Genomic DNA, 24,417 nt, shown 5'->3' on the forward strand with positions numbered 1-24,417 from the left:
TTGTGATTTATGATTTATAAAAAAATGATGGATTAAAAGCTATAAAGAATAAAATTAAAATTACGCTTAATTATTTAATAAATTACAAATAACTCATTTTTGTCCAAAAAATTGCAAATGAAGAGAATAAAATTCAGAAACTATCTAAATCTTGGAACAGTAATGTAAGTTATTTTTAAAAAAATTATTATTTGAACATTTATTCTTAATTCATGATAATTATATCTAATTTAATTTTACCTATATAAAAAATACATCTTTAATTGCTCATTTTAATGATATTTCATTTGAAGACAAGATTTTCTTGAAACTTTTCAAAATTATGTAAGCTATTTATGGATTATTATAGATAGTCAAATATATATATATATACATATATATATATATATATATATATATATATATATATATATATATATATATATATATATATATATATATATATATATATTTAATTTATGTAATTTTCGAAACTGGAATCGCAATTAAAATGAATTCTTTTACACATACTTACTATAAAAAATAACTGAAAGAATGAGAGTTATGATGAAAATAAAACAGTTATTAGAAAAATTAATTCACTAAAACTTTATATTGTTCCTTATCTTTCTTCAGTAACTAACAGAATTGAAATTATAAACGATTTTTTGAAATATTGATAAATTTTTAAAATATCTTAACAAGAATATTTTTGAAATTTTGAAATATATTATTGATTTTCTTATAACAATAATAGATACCGTTTAAATTAATAGTACTCGGTGTTAGGTCTGTTTGCAGATTCAAAATATCTTTCAATAATTTACTCAGTATTTTCTACAATAAGGATTGTTTAACAACTACAAACTTTAAAGAAATGCTCATTCGGCTTAAATCGCTGACAGATAACTAACTATCAGCGGACTTGCAAAGTGCCATAAGTCACAACACAACACAACTACAAACATTGAGAAAAAAATTTTATAAATAAAACAAGATGAAAATAACAAAATTTCGGAAAGAACAAATTCATATATTTTTCTTAACAAAATTCTATTAATAATTTTCTGAAATTCTGTGAAATTGCAGTAAAATTAACTGAATTTATAGAAATGTCTTAAGTGTCAGAAACTAATATTAGGAAAAATGATTCAATAACATTTGTAAGAAGTCGATTACATAAACAAGTACAAGAAAGTTTTATTTATTTGTAATTCTTTAGCTTTAGAAAGTTCTGAGTTATGCCTTTAGCTTCAGAAAGTTGAAATTAATTATTCTTAAATATTTCTATAACTGAGCTAAAAAGCAATGGATATCTTCAGAAAACATATTATTTTATCAATAAGCTTTTAAAATGAAAGAGAAAAAAGTCTAACAAAAAAAAAGATATTATTCTTCCATTTTCTTTAATTTATATCTATATTTAATAAATAGTAAAGAGAATATTTAAATACAGCACATTGCTCGATATTTTGAAATGTCAAAGAAAGGTTGTCGAAATTTACGTAATTTCTCAAGAAATGGAAACTTATTTTGTAAAATAAAGGCTTTATATTATTTTTAAATATACAGTATATTACATGTATATCTATTATATGCTTTATATCGGCTTGAGTCACCTAAGAGGAATTCAAAAATGAAGTGATTACATTAAAAAAGAACATAAATTAAAGTAGTAAGATAAATTATGGTCAATGCATAAACAAAAGATTTTAATATACAAAGAGAAACAATTCAAACCTTTTTTTCTTTTACTTCTAAGTAATTAACAAATTTCTAATAATTTTCTTGACAAATTCGACAATTACTATTTGTCCATTACAAACTATCTTTTTTTTCTTTTTGGATTAATTAGCGTAGTTGCACCTGAGAACAGAGAACAGTATTAAATATAGCATACTAGCCATATGCCATTTTACTTCAATTATTCAATGCAGTAATCTAAGAGCTAAATGTCTGTACAGAATTTTTTTTTTTTTTTTGTTTAACTTTAATATATGTTAAAATTTTATATCAACCTATCTCTCGATCATACCTCCGTAAATTAACTCATGATTGGTATGAATCCAATATCTTAAATTTGTACATTTTCGCGACCTGTATCATATCAATGATTATTCCAACTGCAAAATATATTAGACATTTGTCAACATTTTTCATAATAAATGAATCAATGGAATGCAGATAAAACAAAAATGTAGTTTAGGAGTAAAGAAAGTTTCCATTTCTTATTTGATTATTTACTCAATATGTATGGAATAACGAAACATTTTTACTTAATAAAAAATAGATTCTAATGTTTCAGATCATTATGGATGTTAAATACTAACGTACCCATGAAATGGATACGTTTTTTGCAAAGTAACAGACTATTTTCTAAATTACATAGTTGATTACCCCGATGTTTATTAAGAAACAAATAAAATAATATTTGTATTTTTTTTTAAATAGCATAGGATTTTTTTTTTTTTTTGCTTTTAGTTGATTATCGATGTTAAACATTAACTTATAAATGGACTAAATGTTTTGTTTACTTATTTTTAAGGCGTAAAAGTGGATTTTTTTTTAAATTCATTTGCTGATCACCGACACTGAACACTAACATAGAAGTGAAATGAAAATGAAATGTTTGCCAAGTACCAGGTGATTTCTTGTTTCCTCTGCTGGTTACACTGATGACAAAATCAATAAGCTGTCGCAAACTAAACCTTACTGCATTAGCGCTGTCAGAGAGAATCTTGTAATGGATTAACTCATTCCACTTTGCAGTTGAATCTGGCACGGTGGAAAACGCCAGAAACCACCCAGATGGCACACTCGAACATTCTCTTCATTTGTACCTCTCAGGAGCTTCGAAGACGTAAAATATCGCGTGAGAGTACGGGTTCTAGCTCGGAGTCACGCACCCGCTTCAGTTCCAGTAGTGTTATTCCCCACGCCCGATTGGAAATTCCAACTTTCGACGATGAAATTTCATGCCCTGGTTAAATTCGATTTTAGTTTACGCAGTTTTGTACTTCCTGCATCAACGTTTCCTGTTTTTAGTTTTTATCATTCTTATCAGATTTCTACTTTTCACCTCGCTTTGGTTGGTAGGCTTAAATTCTGTGGGAAGTAGAAAGAAAATTCTCAGTGAGAAGCTTCTTAGGTTTAAAAAAAATGAGAAAGGAAACGTTTCGAGCATTTTGGAAGACTGAAAATTGCAACTAGTTATCATTTTGACTAGATATGAACCGTGTATGGTTATAAAAGTCTATCACATATATTTATTAACTATTTGTAACTTCACTTTAGCGTGAAGAGTAGAGAAATTAATTTATCTCTACAAATATAATTTTCTCTATTTTAAAGTAGAATTTCTCAGCTTATTCCTTTAACATTGTATGAGAGATAAATTTATCAATCTATTTCTAAATGAAGGAAATATTATACAAACATATACGATATTTTTAATATGTTTGGAATTCATATACATTAATTTTCCTCCTAGCATACGACCAATTATGTTTTAAATCGTATTAACTATTTCAATTGTATTGAAGAGGTGCAAAACATAAATTTTAATAAATAAATTTAAAATATAGAAAAAGTTTTGGTTGTGAAATAGATTATCTAGATAACAGAAACAATAACATTTAGAAGGAGGAAATAAAACTTAAGGACTAAGAAGCAAAGCTATTGCCTATTACAAAGCCACTGAATGCTTGGAGAAAGTGAATAAAAAAGGTTTATATTTTCATATCAAAAGCAGTCTTGATGCATTTGAGTTCATAGGGAGTTCTCACGCTATATTTTGAGAAAATAAAGTGACTTTTTCCTTAAGGAATCAAGCAAGAATTTGAACTGGGTTTAAAACCATATTGATATAGATAACATTGAGATTGTCACATTGCCAAAAATACCCCAAGACAATATAACATTAAAAAAAATCAATTGTCGATGCATTCAAAAGAAACTGATTCTTTCGGAATAATGCCTAAAATAAAATGCATGACGGCTTCTTTATAAATGAAGCACGTTCTGGTTACGGTTGTCTTCCATATCATCAAAGATAATTCGTTGGTAAAATGTCTTTGATAGTCCAAAACGCTGTTAATCACACTTTTTTTAAAATTCTCTCCTCTCTACACAAATCTTACAAATGATTACTTAAATGACTGCTTAGCTATGAATTTCCTTTCACTGGGAATATTGAACATATCAGCTAACTGTATGGTCAAAATTGGTCTCAAAATGGTTATATTATCGATAACTAAAGAGTCGGTATTGGGGAAATCATTACGCATTTTATGATTACGTATTTTATGGGCAGTATATGCTTGCCCTTCTCTAATTTAGCCTTACAAGTATTGTTCTGTGAATTCAGCAAAATGGTGACACTTCCCTTTTTAGGTTGGTTTGAATCATAGCTGAAGATTATTTGTCATGGTGTGTGAGCAAAAGATTATTTCACCTCATTTCTTTGCAAGCAAACTAGCATAGTTCCGCGCTAACGGTTCATCAGTTCTGTCCAGATGCTTTCATAGGGAGGATTTTCCTTCTGGATACAATACTTTATAAAACAATTTCCCTGATAAGAGAATACTTACAATACTTTTTTTCAAATCTTTCTTAAATTAGAAAGGCACATAAAATATTTTTTCTAATATTTCATACAATAGGAAGGCATATGCAATCGTTAATCATACTTGCTATTTTAGGAAAATGCGTGCGATAATTTATTAAATTATTGTCAAATAGGAAAATTATGATATTTATCAAACTATTCTCATGCGAGGAAGAAATATGCAAGATTTTCTTAAATTATTCTAAGGAAAGGAAAATTTTAAGATTTTTTTAATAAACAATTATTCTGATAGGAAAGATTGTATAAGAATTAATTAAATAGTTTTAACATTGGGAAATCTTAAGCAGGAGTTAATAATAATTCTTATGCCCATCATTACTTGGGACGAAATATGTTCATATTTATTTTGCTATCCAAAAAGCTATTATTTAGTTCAATGTCAAAAGAAACCTTTTCAGAGAGCTTGTTTATATTTCAGTAACTGTGAGTAAAATGTGAAGTATATATAATAAAAATATATTTATATATAAATGATTGTTTAAATCTATCTATGAATAATAGTTTTATTATAAATGCAATTATTTATAGATAAAATTAAACAATTTTTTTATTATAAAAAAAATTAAAGATAGATTACAAAATTCATATCGGAGTTCAACGCTACGGGGAATAAAAATTATAATTCAGAAAGTAATAGTTTATTTTTCAGTTCAAATATAAAATCTAATGCACTAATGATACTTAAACTCGCGCAGTTTGGTAAAAAATAATTGCAGTCTATATCAACCAATTTTTTGATGACAACAAATAATCAATTTTTTATATAATTTTAATTTTTTTAAAGTGGTACGAAATTTTGTTAACATTGTGACTAGCATCTTAGATAAATATTTATAATATGTAATTATAAGCATTCTATTTTAACATCGAATCTCAATTTTCATTTATCGTTAAATTCAAGTACTCGAATTTTAAATGAATATCTAAATAAAATAAGCCCGCAAAATCTTCAAGCGCAAATCTTTCTTTGTATCAATATTGTTAAAAAGGTCCTCTCTCGGTATATCTAATTTTCATTCCTTTGTTATTTTTTATTTCAATTTATTAATGAATAATGAACACCAATATTTTTTGATTTCAAGCTACTGTACTAAATGAAATTAATTTTTAATATTTAAAAAGTTAACTATTTAATTAAATGGTACTAAGCCATCGTATTAAACCATCATATTAGCAAATATTTTATTATGATTCACTAAATTTGTGAACTAGTTTATGGAAAATTATTTTTATTATCAATAATTTTGATTTCTAAACGAACTTGTATTTAAATAATTCAACAACATTTATATCAATCAGCGGTTGTTATATTATCACAAAAGAAAGGTTCTAAAAGTCAGTATGCATGAATTTGTCAAAAAGAACTTTTACTGAAAATATAAGAAAAAATATTTTTTCATCAATGAGAGATGCATAGGGAAAATTAAAAAAATCTTTAAATTTTTGATGCTAATTGTCACCACCTAATTTTCTTTTCTTTACTTTTTTCCTTTACTGCAATTTACACTAAAACTTATTAGCGCTAATATTTTTCCATTTATAAGGAAAAAATATCATTTAATAATTATTAATATGATAGTGAATAATATTAAATAATTTTCGGAAATCACTTGTAGCCTTCATACAACACAACAATTATTAGATGCCAAGGATTTGTGATCAAGGTTTGGATGAGCAGTAAAATTAAATTTTAAAAATATATAAAGTTTAACAATCGGAGATATTATGGCGAAATGAAGCACAATCATTTCAAAGTCAAACGTTTATATACTTTATTTTAATCAGTATTCAATTTAGTATCGGGATTTGTCTAAAATAGCTGAATGATGTATTATTTTAAGGGGAAAATATGCGATGCTGTGATGTAAAGCAACTTATGTCATTTTTAATTCCATTTTTAAGCAATAAGCATTTACACTGTATTTAAATAAATTTTGAGCTCACTATTCAAAGATTTTAAGCATTGCTCTATTTGTAGAACATTGTCAGCCTAGAATCGTTCAATTCTTCCCAGAAATTCTTTGTAACAATATTGAACTATTAAATTCACTATTCATAACATCTTATTTTTCTTTTCAATGTAAAACTCTTCGCAAACATTTTGAGAAATAAAATCCGACTGTATGTTTGACAACAGCTGAGAACTAAAGCCTTATTGACTTTTCTTTAGCTTCAATAAATCAAGTTTGCGTCTAACGTCTTTAACAATCTTAAGAAAAGAACATAAGAATTGAACTTTTCCTTTCTTGAGATTCTTAAACTTCTTTCTGTGTTCGTCTTTATTTTCACTGAGATTTTTATTTTGATAAAGCTATAAAAACCTCAAGGGTCAGATCTAAAAATGACATTTCAGATTTTTATACTTATTTCTATTTGTATTAAACTTCTTACGTTTTTTATTAAAAAAAAAGAAGTAAAGAAAAAGCTTAAAATTTGGCGGAACTTTTACCTCTAGTTGGTGTATTTCTGTTTAAATGCTACTGTTGATAAAAATGTATTTTGGCTTACTTCGTTTTATAATTATTTTATTGTTGCCGAATACTTCATATTAAAAAAATAATTGCAAAATAATGGATCTCCTTGTAGAATTTTGAAAGGAAGATTTGAAATTAGAAATCATAATTAGTTGTGTCTCAGGAATACAGATTTGAAATTATTTCTAATGTTTCAAATAAATATTCATTCTTTCTTTTCTCATTGTGTTCTAATGAAACTCATAACTATTTATCTATTCTCTGAAATAAATTTTTGCATAATTTTGATAAAGTGAAAATTTCGGAACAATATTAATTTCTCAATCTCTAACGAATATTTTAATGCAAAATATTAGAAAATCAAACATGTTAAAATATTTCAAAATAGATCAAATTGATATGTCATAAATAATTAATTTGAATTATTAGTGTTGATATTAACAAGAAAATACTATGTTTTCGCATTTAGCATTGAATTTTCGATTAAATATTCTAAAAAATTCATAAATTCTTAAACTATTCCACTATTCTAGTATTCCAGTATTCCATTATTTCTGACTATCGGGAGCCTGCAACGTGAAATCGAAATTACACATTTACGCAAATAAAATTTCATTCTATTATTTGGAATGAAATATTATCTCCTTTAATTCATTTTTATGAATTATTTATGCATACAAATCACAATTAAACATTGTGTACAAATTAAAAATGCAAAACGTTTAATGTTTAATTTTCATTGATTATTTTATGTTACAGTTTAAAAAAAATATTTTTGTTTGTTCATTTAACCATTAAAGAAACAATTCTTTAACAAACGATATGCTATAAAATCGTTCATTATTTATTTCTATTAATTTAATTTCCATATTTAATAATTATTTTTGTACGTTTACAAAAATAAATGTTAGCTAAAAATGAAATCTGATAAATGTCCAAAAACATCTGATTTGCAAGACCACAATAATATATAACAAAGCTGAAAAGAAATGTACAAAAATTCCCTCGGTAATTCCTTTAAGTATTATCTTTAATATTTAGTCTTTATATCCAGCACTGCAAATATATAAATTGTTGAATACAGTTTTTTTCTGGTGTAACATCATTTCCGTTATTTCGAAGGTGCGTAAAATTATTCCCATTATTTGGAAAATGAGCTTTGAATTAAATGGAAAACATTTTGTTTTCGTTAATTTTCTAGTTACAGCATTTCGGTCTGACACTTAGATTTTATATCTAGCATCGCAAACATATAAATCACTGCCTACATTTCTTCCCTGCTTCAGCATTTCCATTATTTCGAATGTACTTAAAATCATTCCCATTATTTCAAAAATGTTCTTTCCATTAAATGGAAAAAATATTTTTTTTCGTTAATTTTCTAGTTTTAGCATCTCCGTTTGGCTCTTTTAAATGCCCAGTTTTGTTTTCTGTTTTTACAAGTCATTTCCTTTTACTTACATACGAATTTTATATCCCATCCTAACCTTCATAAAATTTTTCATGTGTTACGAGGCGGTAAATTTACTGTTTCTCATAAAAACTGCCAACTTCTTTCATTGTAGGCGCCACCAAAAGATAAGCCACCACACCCACCACACAACTAAAAGCACCCGTTCCTCACCAAAATCCAATAGCGACCGTCGTAAAATACGCCTGTACCTGTGGCTCGTAGCTTGGTGTTATATTGTATTTGTATCGCGATCATACTTTGTGGCTCATATACGTGGCATACTGGCAGGCACTGCATTACCTTACGGAACTTTTTATTTTGTCTCCTTTCTTTGAACTTTAACAACGGGTATTTACCGACGAGAAGTCACTTTTTCGGTTATAAATAGATCGATATTGAAGGAATAAACCAGGTTGCAGAAAATAACATTTAAAGCAAAAATACCTTATTATTATTATTATTATTAAAACTATGTTTTCACAGAAGAAAGATTTATATTTGTATTTATTTTTTTAATTAAGTATTATGTGACAGAGTTGTTCTTTTTTAAATGATTACAAGATTTTTCCTTCAATTTTTAATTAGTTGATTACTCTTTTATATAATCAAATTTTCAAAATTTCTGCAAATGTTTGATGCTTTGAATTGCTTCAGTATCTTTATATATTTATTCTTCATACATTTAGCTTAGTAAAATCGTTCAAACAATTCAGAAAATTTTCTGGTCAAATAAAAAGATTAAATAGTGTGTAGGTATGTGGGCAATTAGTAAGATACGTTTAAATATGTACTGAATGAATATTGGATCAAATGAATATTTCATTAGATTTTTTATATGATGCAAGAATTCGAATAAATGAAAGTAGTAAAGTGCAAAAAGGGTTTTATTTAATCATATATTGCGCAAATATTCATATTTACATTACAGTAGTTTTTACTTTTTAATTAATATTAAATAATTTAATAAAACAATAATAAACTTTTGGTTATTTTACAATATTATCTTTTGATGTGCAGAAATACTTTTGGAGCAAGGTAATTGTAATTGAGTAGTTATTGCTAATTATTAATTAATTTTTAATAGAAAATTAATTTAAATTAAATATTTAATCATTATTTAGACGTTATTATATTTCTCTTTTCCTTATATTTCTTCATAAACGGTTACTAATTTTTTTGCCTGAAATTAAAAAAAAAAAAAAGTTAAAGTTATTTACATTTTATTAGACACAATTTCCCTTTTACATGTAAGATTTTAAAAGAATAAAATTGCGTTATGTGTGATTAAAGACCATTTTACAATAGGATCATAAAACATTTTTCAATCTCTTTTTATATTTAAAAAACCTCTCTGAGCCATTTGGTTTCTAAATCGAGGAAAAGTTGCTAATATATGATACCCATCGATTTATTAGCATTATTTCTAGAGATTTCTCCTCCCAAGATGTCACTCTATTCTACAAATAATGCTTAAAGAAATCTCCAAGCATTCTTCATCCAAAATGCGAACTACTTGGAAAATTTCCAAGCATCTATGAAGGAAGTGCTGTAATTTTCTCTATAACGTAATCACCAAGACATTTTCTTACATATTGATACAATTACGAAGTTACACACTTTGTCATAATTACTTCCAAAATAACTTGGGGTTGCCTTCACTATTAGCTCCGCCAGCTCATTAAGAAAATTATGAACATTATCACTTCTAAATTATGTAAGCTTCTTGATTGAATGATCATTTAGCGAGCTCTATAAAATTTCAGAAAACTAGAAGCAGCAGAAAATACCAATTATAGGTAATAAAGTTTAGCAAAACCCTTTGATAAGGTATGACAGCCGCTTCCACCATCACGAAGTGAATCTCATGAATATTGATTAGAATGGAATGACAGCGAATGAGGAAGGAGAAAGGATAATCAGATGCAAATTTTAGTGCTGTATGTCAGGCTGTCATCAAAGACAGATATAAAGAAGGAGAAGCTAGAAGAAAAATAAGGCATGAGTTTGCTGTAATAGGAAGGAGAAGATAAAGATGGTGATGATTGTCGCAATCTTCTGGTAGAGCTTCAAATAGTCGAAAATTCCCCTGCAAATACATCCATGAATATGTAATGGTTCGTCGTATAAATCTTATCTCTGCTCTCAAGAAAACAGAAATGGTATAAGATGAGATAGATCACCGAATATACTGTACGAAGGAAAAAGGTACCGGCACTGAACAGAAAGGAATTTCGGAGACGAATGAATCTTCGCTGAAAAATATGGTAGCATGAAAGCAGTCTGCTGAAATATTTTATTTTTTGGCGGTAGTTACTTCTATTACACTACAGAGGAGTGTGTAGATATACATTTATATTTGCATAAAATTCAGAAAAGAAGTGAATAAATATTGAGTAAGTATGCATTTATTAAATTTATATTTTTCCAAGTAGAAAAAGTTTATGTCGAATTTTTACTAATGCTATTAAATATTTGCCCTTATTTATTTTTTCATCAATAACTGCAGATTTTAATAGTAATATAAAAAATCAATTTATCTAATATCTGTATTAATTTTAGAAAATGCTGAATTAAAAAGTAGTTGTAATATAGAAAATACAAGATTAATCATTTCAGCTTATTTATATTGGTGCCACAAATTTAAATGAAAATTTTAATTGTTGATAAAAATGGATATGAATTATAAAAATCATTCTTAATAGTACTAACAAATATTGACATTACTAAGGTACCCTTATTTAGTATGGTTTGATATGAAAATAAGAAAAAAATATATTGCCACTTCAAAATTCCCATTCTTACATAATGAATGACAACTATATTTTCATGACTTCAAAATAGATTATTGCATTGATTTTTTTTTCATTTTCTTTACTTCTTTTAAAACTTTTAACGAGATTGAAATTAATTTTATTTCTATAAATATGAAAAACTGATGCATTTATGCATTTATATTTGATAACTGTAAAACATTACTTTGTTTATAAAATACAAGTTTAACATTTATTATTTTTCAAAACAAATAAATTTCTAATACTATATTATGAACAAATATTAATTGCTTATTTTTGCCATTTTAAGAACATTACATGGTAAAGCAATTTTTCTTTTGAAACACGAATCATGATAATACTATCATAATATTTAAGTTGACAAGACTTAAATCGTTCTTTTTCCGTTAATCTAAATTCATTTTATTTTTTACTCTCTGAAATTTTCAGCTATTTTTCTCTGAAATTTCTTTTTGAAATCTTGTTCAGTTTGAGTTTCATAAGTTTTAAAGGCATATTTATAAGTTTTCATTAAGCAAACAATTATGAATTTAGAATAATCAAATATTAAATTTAAATATTCTCAAGAAAAAGCATCACCCAGTGATTTAAAAATCCTGAAAAGAGATCATTAAGAAAAGAATCACTAAACTAAAACAGCAGTCTATGTTCGTCAAATAATATTCAAATTAAGAAATTGAAGAAGGCATTCATCCGAATATATTCAAAAAGTTCATATTCCTTGAATTCGAGAAATCGTATAAAGAAAATCAATTTCAAAGACTTTCCTCAACAAGAATTTTGAAAAATGTTTCCTTTCTGTTCACAAAATTCTTGAAATCAAAATTGATTTCTATATTATAATATAAAAGTGAACCTTATATAGCACAATCTTAAGTTCTGAAAGTTTTTTAATGTTCACTATCTTTGATTAATTTCTTTATGTAAATTTAATTATTTTTTAGTTAATCAAGCTATGGTATACTTTACACGAAATGTATACATAATGTTTGAACAGAATCTCTGAAAGTTTTAAATATATGCAATCCATTTGTAATATATTTACATGTCAAATCATTGAACATAAAATACGTTCTCTCCGCTAACAAAACATTTTTAATAACAAAACCTTAACGGTATACAGACTTACCTTCTGATCGTTTCTAATCCATTAACGATTTTAATGTCAATTTATATATGTTATGAACAATATTGTGTAGAACAAGGTTTTATTATTTTAAACAAAGCTTTTACTACTCCATTCCCTGTACAGAACTTTTAATTTGATTTGTAGCTCCAATAATGACTTATGAGTTGAATATGTTAATGCTTTGTATATATATATAACATTACAAATTCTTGTCTTCTTTTGAGCTACGGTACATTATGGAACTAATCATCATTGAACAAGATTTTTATGAAATGAAACTGCAATCTAATACCGATGCATAGTAGTAAAAAATATTCCTAGTCACAAAAAAAAATGTCAAAAACAATTATTTAAAAAAATTTTAAGATATGTAAAATGTGTGTGTTTGTGTATTTAATATTGTGCAAGGAACAAAAGTTTTAAATAACAATGAAACTAGCAATCATATTGATGATTAAATGAAAAAATAAAGAAATGAATAACGAGCTTGTTAACATAATCTGACAGAACTTGTAAAACAATTATCTAAACTTCTTCATAATTTCAATGCATGTGTTTTTATTATATGTAAATAAGACATCCCGGATATCTGTGAGTCTCAATTTACTACACTTTTCATGTCATATTTGCAATAATGATAAAAATAATGAATTAATGTTATGCAATTTCGGTGGGAGACACATAGCTTTTTTTTTATTTCTTGACATTTCTGTATGTGATTATTATTAATTGATAGTTGACTGAATCAGAATATCAATTATCTGACTTTACATCACAAAATATCTTGTAGAAAACACATCATAACCGTTCATAGCCAAAAATCATGAACAGATTCTTATGATAATGAAAAAGTAAATGTTTGTTTACTGAATCTGAGTAAGGAATGATTTTAATGCACCAGGGCATATAAGAAAAAAGTAGTCATTTTGCTCACGAAAAAAGTCATCAAATCTATACAATAAAATTAAAAGAAATTAAATTTTTGTTAATGGTGTTTTTGACAATGGTGGTTGACTAACTACATTAAAATAATAATGTTTGACTCCACTTTGGTGTGTTTGCATATAAATTTAATTTTTGCTTTTTCTGTATATTCCATGCAAGAATGTCATTTCTAAATTTAACATATTGATTATACATATATATTTACTTTGCCGTTATTTATTATTAATATACATAAAAATGCTGCATCTTGTTTAATTATTGCTTCCTCAGATAATACACATAGATTCCCTAAAATATCTGATTGAAATTATAATATTTTTTTTGTATTTAATAGCATTTAATTTTTAGGAAGTTAAAATAATGCAATGAAACTTGAATTTTGCACTTGACTTCTGTACCTTAAACATATAAATTATAGCAAATTTCATAGCTGTAACTATGGACAATGAAAAGAAAATGCCTCTTCTTATTAGTGATGGTAAACAGAGCACATTACACAAAAATGCATAGTATATGTGTTATGTAATCTGCCTCAAACTTCAAAGGGATGGCCTTAGGGAAGTTTCAGTGAAATTATAATGTAGTATATATGGTGTAAAATGCCAATTAAAACAATGCATGTTTGGAAACAATGATCAAATGATACACACGATCAAATGATAATCAAAGTACATTACACAAAAATGCATTATATGTATTTTAGGAAAGCCTCAAAGTTTAATTAATTTATAATGTAGTATATATCGTGTAGAACGCCAATCAAAAATATGCACTTGTAGAGAGAATGATAAAATGATACACACGCACAGAAGAAAAACGAATACCCTATTTGTTTGCAATATTCTGACAAAAATGTCAAGAATGGTGTCAAAACTCTTGCTGAATTTCAATGTCTGTACTTTTTGTTGTGTCTGAATAAAGACGTCTCGAAAATTTACGTGACTCAGTTTATTCTGCCTCTCACGTGAGCGTATGCAAGAAAAGCTTTTCCAAATTGAACGCATGGCCCATAGCTATTTCGTTACTGTGTGATTATCTAAGGAATTCGAAAACGGGAATTGATTTTTCCATTAGCATGTTCTTTCTTTTCTGTCTTTTGGACATACACGGGAAAGCGGGGGGAGAGAGAGATGAATAAAACAGTTTTCAAGATTAAAATGAAGAGAAAAAATACATCATGAAGATGTAGAAAGGGAGAGGGTGGACGAAATAGAAAGAATGGAACAAAATGGGGAGTTTCAAGAAATGACTCGACGGGGAAAGTGCAATCGTTGATTAGCACGCAGGAACATAAGTTGTAATTTCTCCTACACGTTACTCCTCCTAATCTAGTATGTGTCATTTCAACGGATGGCGCGTCGCTCGTTTTGCTTTTCTATCGATGTGTATTACTTTCGTATTAGAGAATTCTCGGCGATTTTTATGTGCCTGAAAGATTGAGCCATTCGCAAGGCTGTTTTAAAATTAATCATTCCTAATGCTAGGTGAATGACTTAGCAATAAGGAAAATTTTCCATCATTATTCAAAATTAGACCGAACTAATTCAGTTAAATTCTGATGAGACGAATTGTAACAATTTCTTGAGATCATAAATAAGTCATGAATAATAATGTGCTGTTTTTATTAGTATTGTGTTTAAATCTAGAGAGTTCCCAACGATATATTTCTGAATTGAATTATATCTCTTTTTAATAATAACATAATTTTATAATTGAGATTCTATTATTATATTTCATTATTTAATATTTTATTGGCATTATATTAGATAAAATGTAAAATAAAAATAATCATTTAACATAGGATATAAGTGGAAAAAAAGTGGAAGAAAAAGGCTATTTTCTTAAAGCAATTTGAAATTATATGAAGACACAATGGTTTCCTCTGAATTTGATAGTAAAAATTTACAAAAATATTTTGTGTATGTATAAAAATATTTTTTGCTTTGAAAATAAAAGCAAAATATCAGTAAGCAAACATTTTATCTCTCTGTGTGCCCATCTATAAACAAAATTTCATACCCTCCCCCCCCCTGCAAAACTTTCTAACATCTCTGAAAGGACGAATTCCGGAAAAACAAATAACATTGCCGCTTTCAGGTATATGAGCATCAAGTACATCGTTCACATGTGTGCATTGTGTGTATTAGTAATGTCTTCTGGACTCGTAAAGCCTGGGTGTCTTTTTTTTTCTTTCGGCTTATACATTCTAAATGCATTTTGCGACACCGTGTTCCTTTCACAATTTTTGCTCATTATGATGTCTACTTCTGACATTATAATGAGCAAAATGTATAATCATAAGCAACTCATAATCAAACAATATAATGACAGCAGTCATTATTATGACTTATGTTAGTTCATTAACAAAACATCCAGTATTTATAGTGTAAATGAAAAATAGGGTTAATTTCTTTCGATTTCTAGCTCCATTGTTCAAATTACCTTTGTTATTTTTTTTTACTGATAATTAAAATGAACAAGAAATTTTCCTTTGATATATTTAATTTTATTAAATTTTTTCATGGCAGCTAAAGATGATGGATTTTCCTGAAAACAGGCAAATTTAATTAGATTTTACAAACATGTCATTATTATTTTTTAATACTAATTAATTCTTTTAATTTGTCTTTATTTAAACACGGCGAATGCAAATGCTTATGTTAAATATTTTATTTTATCCCGCAACAAACTTTAAGCATCATTTATTTAATTTTCTGTAAAGATAAAACTGTAAGAACAAAATTGAGAATTTTATATAAACAATACAAATAAACTCTAATTTTCAAAATTAAGAAATATTAATGCAACATTAAGGAAAATTGTATTTCCTTTGATTACTAATTATAATGGAAATTCAGCTCTAAGTAATCACATTTTAATGAATTGGAAAAACACAGTTTGTTTTCATTTGAAGCGTCGTTTTTCATTTCGAAGTTTAGAAGACAAAATTAGACGTTACGGTATTTAAATGAATTTAGTAATTAACCCAATCTTTTATTACAAATAAGTTCAAACAGATATATTATATTAAACATAATAGAAATGTTTACTAGAAATAAGAATTTAGTGTTATTATTGTCTATTTGAAAGATGCCAGCTTTTTACTTAAAGTAATTTCAATAATTGAATTTTAAAATATATATGTTTCAGGGTCTTTTAAGAAATTGAATTGATACTTCAAATACAGGGAAATTGCTTTAATGAAAAGAAGAAAAAATTGCCTTTCATTTTTTTCATTATTTATTTCGTTAATAGAAATTCGTTGATAGAATTTCGTTATTTTTTTTCATTATTTCACTTCGTTAATAGAAAAACAAATATCATTGATATTTGTTTTTTTTATTCTTCGATGTTTTTTGTATTGATTGAGTGTGATCATGTTTAATCACATACAAAGCGATGCTTCATCTATTCTTTAAAATAATCCTATATCAAATTTTCTACTCCCAATAGAATGGCAATTTGCCCTTCAAAATCGCAGCCAATTATTTAAAACCCTTATATCAACATTCGGGGCGCTAGGACATGGTATCAGATTTCTCATTGATGACTGAAGCCTCTATTTAGTTAACTGCCAATCATGCACCAACCCTAGACGATGACTCGCGGATTAAACTTATACAACCTGTAAATCCAGGGTGGAGTTCGAGCGTGTCGTGGAATCCACGTCGGGAACCTTAAGTCGCCTTTGAAACTGACATTGACAGCAAGAACCTATCCCATAGGTTGTGTAAGCTGAATGGGAAATTTGAAAAGGAGCGAGGCGTACCAATAAAGCTTACAGGACACCGGATCGTTCCAATCAATCATTTGGAACGTCAAGAAGGTGGAGGAACGTGGACTGGGGAGTTGGGGAAAACCAGGCGTTCCATGGAATGGGAGATAATGACAGGCCAGAAACTGGAGACAAAGCACCGACGACACAATGGATGGATCGATCATGCTATTCCTTCCCATTCCTGAGCTACCATATTAGACAATGTGAAGACTGTGTCAAAAAGTCAAGGCAAATGGGTCATTATTAATTTTTCTGTTACTTCGTCTAGTCTTATCAGCTCGGGTTGTGTTCTAGAGTAACAATAAAAAGAATAGAAATTGTGTCTTTTTTTTGCTCCAGAGAATATCAAGGTAACTAGAGAATAGGAAATTTCTTTGGAAAGCATGTAAAATATTTCCTAAGCAGATATAATAGTCTGCTATGCCTTATATGCATTCAACAAAATACTGGATTTCCAAAAGTGTTTTTTTTTTTTATTTCACCTATTTAAACAACTAAAAGGTTGAAAAAAAATATTATATTAAATTATTTTAAAAATTTAAATAATATAATAATCCAAACAAATTAACCAAAATATAATAAAATGCTGAAACATTCTAATATTATCGATAAACATTTATAAACATAAAATATTTCAGTAGATAAGCTATTAATAAACCCGTTTACTACTATATATTAAAAAGAATTTTGCACACACACACACACACACACACACACACTCACACACACACACACAAACACACATATATATATATATAACCTGAGAAATTGATAGGGAAAATATTTCTTCATAGTGCTAATATATAATGAGATTTCGATAGGGATTTTCACTACACGCGTCGACGAGGTAAGGGAAACACAGGGAAGTTTTAAAAAAGAATTTGTTTCGTCAGCGGTATTTTGTCCCTTCACGAGGAGTGTGGGAAAGTTAGGCTTTTAGCCGATTCAGCAGTTTTACATAGTTTCGCTTGAATTAATTAAGTAATGACAGTGGAATTGGATCAAGAAATAAATTAAGATAAAATCTTGGAAATTAATTAAATTGAAATTAGAATTAAATATCATTATATATATATATATATATATATATATATATATATATATATATATATATATATATATATATATATATATATATATATATATATATATATATATATATATATATATATATATAGAAATAATTAGGAGCAGTTAAATAATAACTATTAATTTGTGTAATTATATATACAGAAATTCACGAATTAACAGTTATTTTTTAACTGCTCCTAATTAATATAGAAATGTTCATTAAAATATTTTAAATATAAATTGAATAAAAAAAATCTATTTCTTTCTATAAAATTTCAAATGAATTAAAGATTTGAATTTTAAGGAATAATATGTAACATTTTTTTTTGATTAATTATTTTGTTGACAAATAATTTTATAATCATCATTCATGAAATCCGAAAATGACCGAAGATATTTTTGATAAAAGATTTTGATTGATATATTTTGAATAAAAGTATGCTTTTAAATTGCTAACTAGTAAAAGAAAAAAAATTGCATAGAGAAATATGCAGAAATTTGATTAGTCAAAAAAAGTTAATTTTATCAATTTTTATATTGTTGACTTTTAAATATCAATAATGAAGATATATTCATCAAATTCTAACTTGTAGTAAAGTTGATGCATTATCAGAAAAAGATGTAATCGATTAATTTCTAAAAATTATGATTTTATATATAATGTCTAAGTGCATTTAACGGAGTGCCTTATTATCCTTAATTTTAATTTTTCTCTAATTAAATCCGAGCTCATTTTTTCTTTTAACAGTTTTTTTTAGATTATTCTTTATCTTACAAATAATTCAAATAAGAAAATCATGAAAATTTGAAAGCCATCACGGCTTACATAAATAGGCAAAATAATTGATTGCCAAGGATTCTTTTATTAAGGATTAATTCCTGAAATTTATTCCAATATAGAATCGAATATGATACTTTATATACTCTCACATTTGTCTTATTTGAAAAATCTTTAACGAAGCCTATCATATCATCTTAACGAAGCCTATCATAAGCTAAATGAAAGATTAACAACGATAATGATTAGAAAACCTTAATTTTAAACGATGAAAATTAATATATAAGCAAACGGGGTTGTTTCTTTAATTTTTAAATTGTCATAGTTTCAGTTTTATACATATTTATAAAGTAAAATGATAAAAATCTTACAAATTTATGTAGTTCATAGTTTTATAAAGCATATTTATGCACCAAGTAAAGTATTTTAATAAATTATTTTCTGTTATATTCGCATTCCTTTTTATGTTTAAATTAATCATTCTGTACTGAATATTCATGGATTCTTATATATTCCTTGAGATGCAAAATGACAGAATTATATTCCAAATTTCCATTAAATGCAAATTGAAATTCACATCCTTTAAATATCATGATTTTCTTTTAATATTATCTGCGGCATATTAGTTTGAGAGGTTACTGCTGAATTCTGGAATAGAAAGCTCGAATAAGTTTTAATGCATATGATATTACTTTTTAATGTTTTCGTGGAAATAGAATTCAAAATTCTAACTATTTGTTTTTAATAGAGTACTATATAAAATAATCTAAAAAGTATGCCCCAATTTATTTTCCAAATAAATTTAAAATAAAAATAATTTATAACTCCAAGAAAATTAGTTTCATATAGGAAGAACATGCATTTTATTGTATTGTGTAAATCTTAATGTCAGTATAATTGTTTTATAGAAATACTAAAGACATTTCATAGTATTTTATTACTTCTTAACCATAATCATTAAAGAAACTTCCAAATACAATTTTAAAAGAAAAGTATGAAATAAATTTCGAATATATATATATATATATATATATATATATATATATATATATATATATATATATATATATATATATATATATATATATATATATATATATATATATATATATATATATATATATATATATATATATATATATATATATATATATATTCTTTGAAGTAATTTTTATAAAGCAAATCGAAGAATTCTCGAACAAATCCGAAATAGTATAAATTTTAGAAGATAAGGATGCTTTGTTCTCTTTCCAAAATTCTTGTCGTTTTGTTGTGTGTTGACTAAAATAGCGATCACATTCATTTGTTGCAAGTCTATTGTCACTTTCATTAAATAAATATTCTAAAGACATATTTGAAAAAAAAAATAATTTATTCCAGTGAAATATTGTTTGGTATTTTATCGTCTACGACTATCTTAATTTTAGTTTATTAAATTTTAAAGATGTACTGATTCAAATGCTCATTAAAAGCATAGGTTTAGAAGTTAAGATTTAAAACATGAATATTCTGGTAAATATCAATAAAATAATGCTTTAAACTATATACATTTTTGCCAGTGGCACAAATATCTCTGAGTGTTTCTTTATAAGCATTGGCTTAGGGTAGAAAATTCAAAATGAAGGGGAAAAAAAGAAATTTTAAACTTAAAATATATCAGTGTCCCAATCGTCTTATATATACTAAAAATTCATTAAACAAAGTGGTTTGAAATTTTATGCCAAGAATTACTTTCCACTCATTATGTACAATTTCTTTAATATGATGCTCTTAAGTAGTTATTCATCTTTTAGTATGCTAGCTGTTTGCACATACGTGACTGTAAAGAATAGAATGAAATCCTTTTTTTGCATTAACTATTAATCAATATGTAAACCCAAAGTAATATAAAAGACAGTGGAACTAACTCTCATTTCATCACATCCCTTGTCTCCCTCAGAAGAAAGGAAAATATTTATTCAGAGTAGTTGCTAATTCATACCGAGCCACAGAAATATATAAACCGCAAATATGGCGTTATTTTCTATGGAAGTGGTAACTGAGGTGAGAGAAAATATCAAAAGCAAATCTCACATCTATTCCTAGAGCTTACGAGTATTTTTTCTTTATATCCAGAATTAGGATTCCTAATACCGCAGCAGCTTTGCTTGCTCTTGCTGCGTTAACGTCTCTAACTGAACAATAACAGAAAAAAGAAGAGAAACAAAGCATCGCAGATGAGAAATATTCTTCTTTCTTTCACCGGATATTCTGTTGCAATGTCTTCCTGAATTTCTTTTTTTGTAAGCCGCAGTGGCATGGTGTTGATTCCCCATTATCCCACTCCATATGCTGGGACTGCACAGATAATCAGATATGACCTTCGTTACCCGATGGGAGATCAGATATTGATTCATTCCTCTTTTTCTTTATCTTCTCCATCATACTTATTAGGCGATAAAGTTTTTTTTTGCGCCATGGTATCTTGATTATATATGAATCTGATTACCTTTTATAGCAGCAAATTGTATAATATTAACAGACATGATTGAATGCAAAATTTTTTTATGATAAATAATTCTTCCAAAATTTTACAGTTCCGATTTTCTAAATGGAGTGGAAATTCAGAGCATAAAATGCTAATAGTTAGGATAAATATAGCTCAACTTTGATTATTATGAATACATTTATATTATTGTAAATATATTCCAGATAAATATATGTAATATAATTGAAGAATAAGTAAAAATCCAAATTAATAAATTTGATTTATGGATGCAGTGTTATTAGTTGCCCTCATATTGTTTTAAGTGCGTTTTTAAATTTAAATGTGCATCCCTAGTGGCACACATATACTATACAATATTGTATGGTATTAAACAAAAGTCAATGACATACGAAATTAGGATATTAAACATAATTAATTTTGTAACACATAGTTTTCTAAATTCAATTGTTTTCTAGTATAATTTAGCATTTACTTTTCATGAAGGAAAATTTAATTCTTTTAAATAATGTTTTCCTTCTCTAAGTGTGTCCAGGTTTCCGAATATATTTGTCTAAATTTATAAACAGATGAAATTTTCTGCTTCTCGCATTAAATAACTAGTTATGAGACTACATTAGTCACAGATTCCTTAGCATGTGGCCAATGGTGAATATTCTGCTTCTCACATTAAAACCCAAGTTAGAAAACTCCATTAGTCATAGATTCCTTAGCATGTGATCGATGGACATATTATGTGGATTTCAGGATTCCGTTCGATGAGTCAATCGGCTATAATCCAAACAAAGCCTCATCCTTTTTAACATCGTTTTGCTGATCTTTTCCGTATTCTATTTTACCCCTTTTTAATCTACTAAAATTAAACAAAATGTTGCAATATTAATTTATAATCTGAGCTTTTAAAAAAAATTCGGTAAACAAAGATTTCTTGTTTGGATTTTGCTACATGAACTAATCAAATAAATATAAAAAACAAGTTTGCATTAATAAGCTTATGCAAGAAATGAATTGTGTTTAATAAAATCGAATGAACAGTAATACATTCACCGATTGTTTCTACAAATTAAGATAAACAGATAACCAAATATAATTTCTCAGTATGCAATGAGGCTATCATTTTTATTTTAATAGTTTTTTAAGAGAGAGCATTGCAAAATAATTTTTATGACATAAAATTAGAAAGAATATGCTTGTAAGCTGAAATAAATTTGCCTGTTTTCTTTTATATCAGTTATGCCTTGTCTTTTTAAACCCGTTCACATCTCTTTCTTTAAAAAAAAAATAACTAATTACTTTTGCAGTCGAAAGTATTATCTTCCATTGCTAACAATATTTCGTAAGTCAAGATAACAAAACATCTCCACACATAAAAAAAAAAAAATCCAGTATCTCTCGACAAATAAAAATTCGTAGTTATTTGGGAGGATTTCATTGGCGGATGTAGTAACTGGAAGCCAAGTCTTAAAACAAGTCAGAATGATTTGAGCTCCACTGCATGCCGCCAACAACACATAAAAGTACAAGAGACAACACTTTATAACGGAAACTCAACACAAGGATCTATCGTAAAAACACGCTACAAATACCATGGAGGGGTAGAATGACACCTCCTGTCGAAAGGATTAATGTCACAAATAGCAGGGAAGTCGATTGGATTTCCGTCTGAATGAGATAAGTTCTTTCCGTTCTGCCACGTAATAAAACCCATGAGGCGAAGAAAAAAAGACCCATTTATTAGTTTTAAAGCGAGGAATTTTTATCCAACCTCTACCTTCCCCGCGCTCGAGTTGTTACTCTTGCTGTGCTTCTGTAATAAAAGAAGTGCTGTGGAGTCAATTTTTCAATCCCTGCAAGTGTTTCAAATTCATCAACTTGAGTTTTTTTCCGATCCCCTGTGAAAGAATCCACACAAAAGACACTTTATTAATTGATGATTCTTTCCACTAGGATGATTACAGAGTTTCATAACGACAGGAACAATGAAGTATGGGTTGTAGTATGTATCTTTAGGAACATGAAATACAATCAAGATTTTTGTAACATCTGGATGCTCATGTTTTTTTGCCATTTTTAAATGGAGCGCTTTCTCATAATATCGAAAAACATGTTGATGATCAAAATGTTTATGCAGTACTTTTGATTTGTACTTAAAGTTTTAAATGCCACTTCCATTATTTAGATAACTTTTATTCAGATAACTATGGTTGTGTTTTCAATAAGCCCGGCGTTTCTTCATTGTAAAATATAAGATTTAATTTCTTTTTTCAACAAAATGAATTTTAATTTTAAACTATTATTGCTTACCTCTCAAATGATTACAATTTTTCTAATTGTTTTCTTTCCTTCCTCAAGTTTCTAAGCGATTTAAGTTGAAATCACTTATATCAAAATTTCATTTTTCACCACTTTAAAAAGATGCCTCATTTAAAATTTAAATAAGATATTTCTTATCCTGGAAACACGTAATTAAATGGGGTTTTTTATTGTTTTCGTATAAAGAAATTACAATGTTGCAAAACATTAACAGATTTCTATAATACTGGATTTAAATTATTATAAAAAAAACAACTTGTATCAAACATGATTCAACAATATTTAATTGACCATGTAAAACCATAGCCTTAATATAAGTTCTACTTAGGTTGCTTTAATTGAACATGAATTCTATTATTTATAAATCGTTTAAATCAGGAACAATTTTATTTATATAATAATATTAACATTTAAAAAGTCTTTTGATTAAAAATTCCAATAAGCATTCGAATATTTAAGCATTTTGCTGGAAAAAATTTTAAAAAAATTAAATTTATACTCTCCTCTGATAAGCAATTGAACAGAAATCAACTTTTAAATTTCTTATTACCATATTTAGCATTGCCAAATTAATGTTCGTATGAGATCATTTT

The 24,417-nt window shown here is 26.8% G+C and overlaps 1 protein-coding gene across 1 annotated transcript in view; it reads left to right on the forward strand.

Moving 5' to 3' along the window:
• The window catches only part of LOC129969678 (zwei Ig domain protein zig-8-like), a 226,444-nt gene that overhangs the window by 165,159 nt on the left and 36,868 nt on the right, over positions 1-24,417 (forward strand). The gene's annotated exons all lie outside the window — the stretch shown is intronic.

The sequence above is a fragment of the Argiope bruennichi genome, chromosome 5 (assembly GCF_947563725.1).
Source record: "Argiope bruennichi chromosome 5, qqArgBrue1.1, whole genome shotgun sequence".
NCBI lineage: Eukaryota > Metazoa > Arthropoda > Arachnida > Araneae > Araneidae > Argiope > Argiope bruennichi.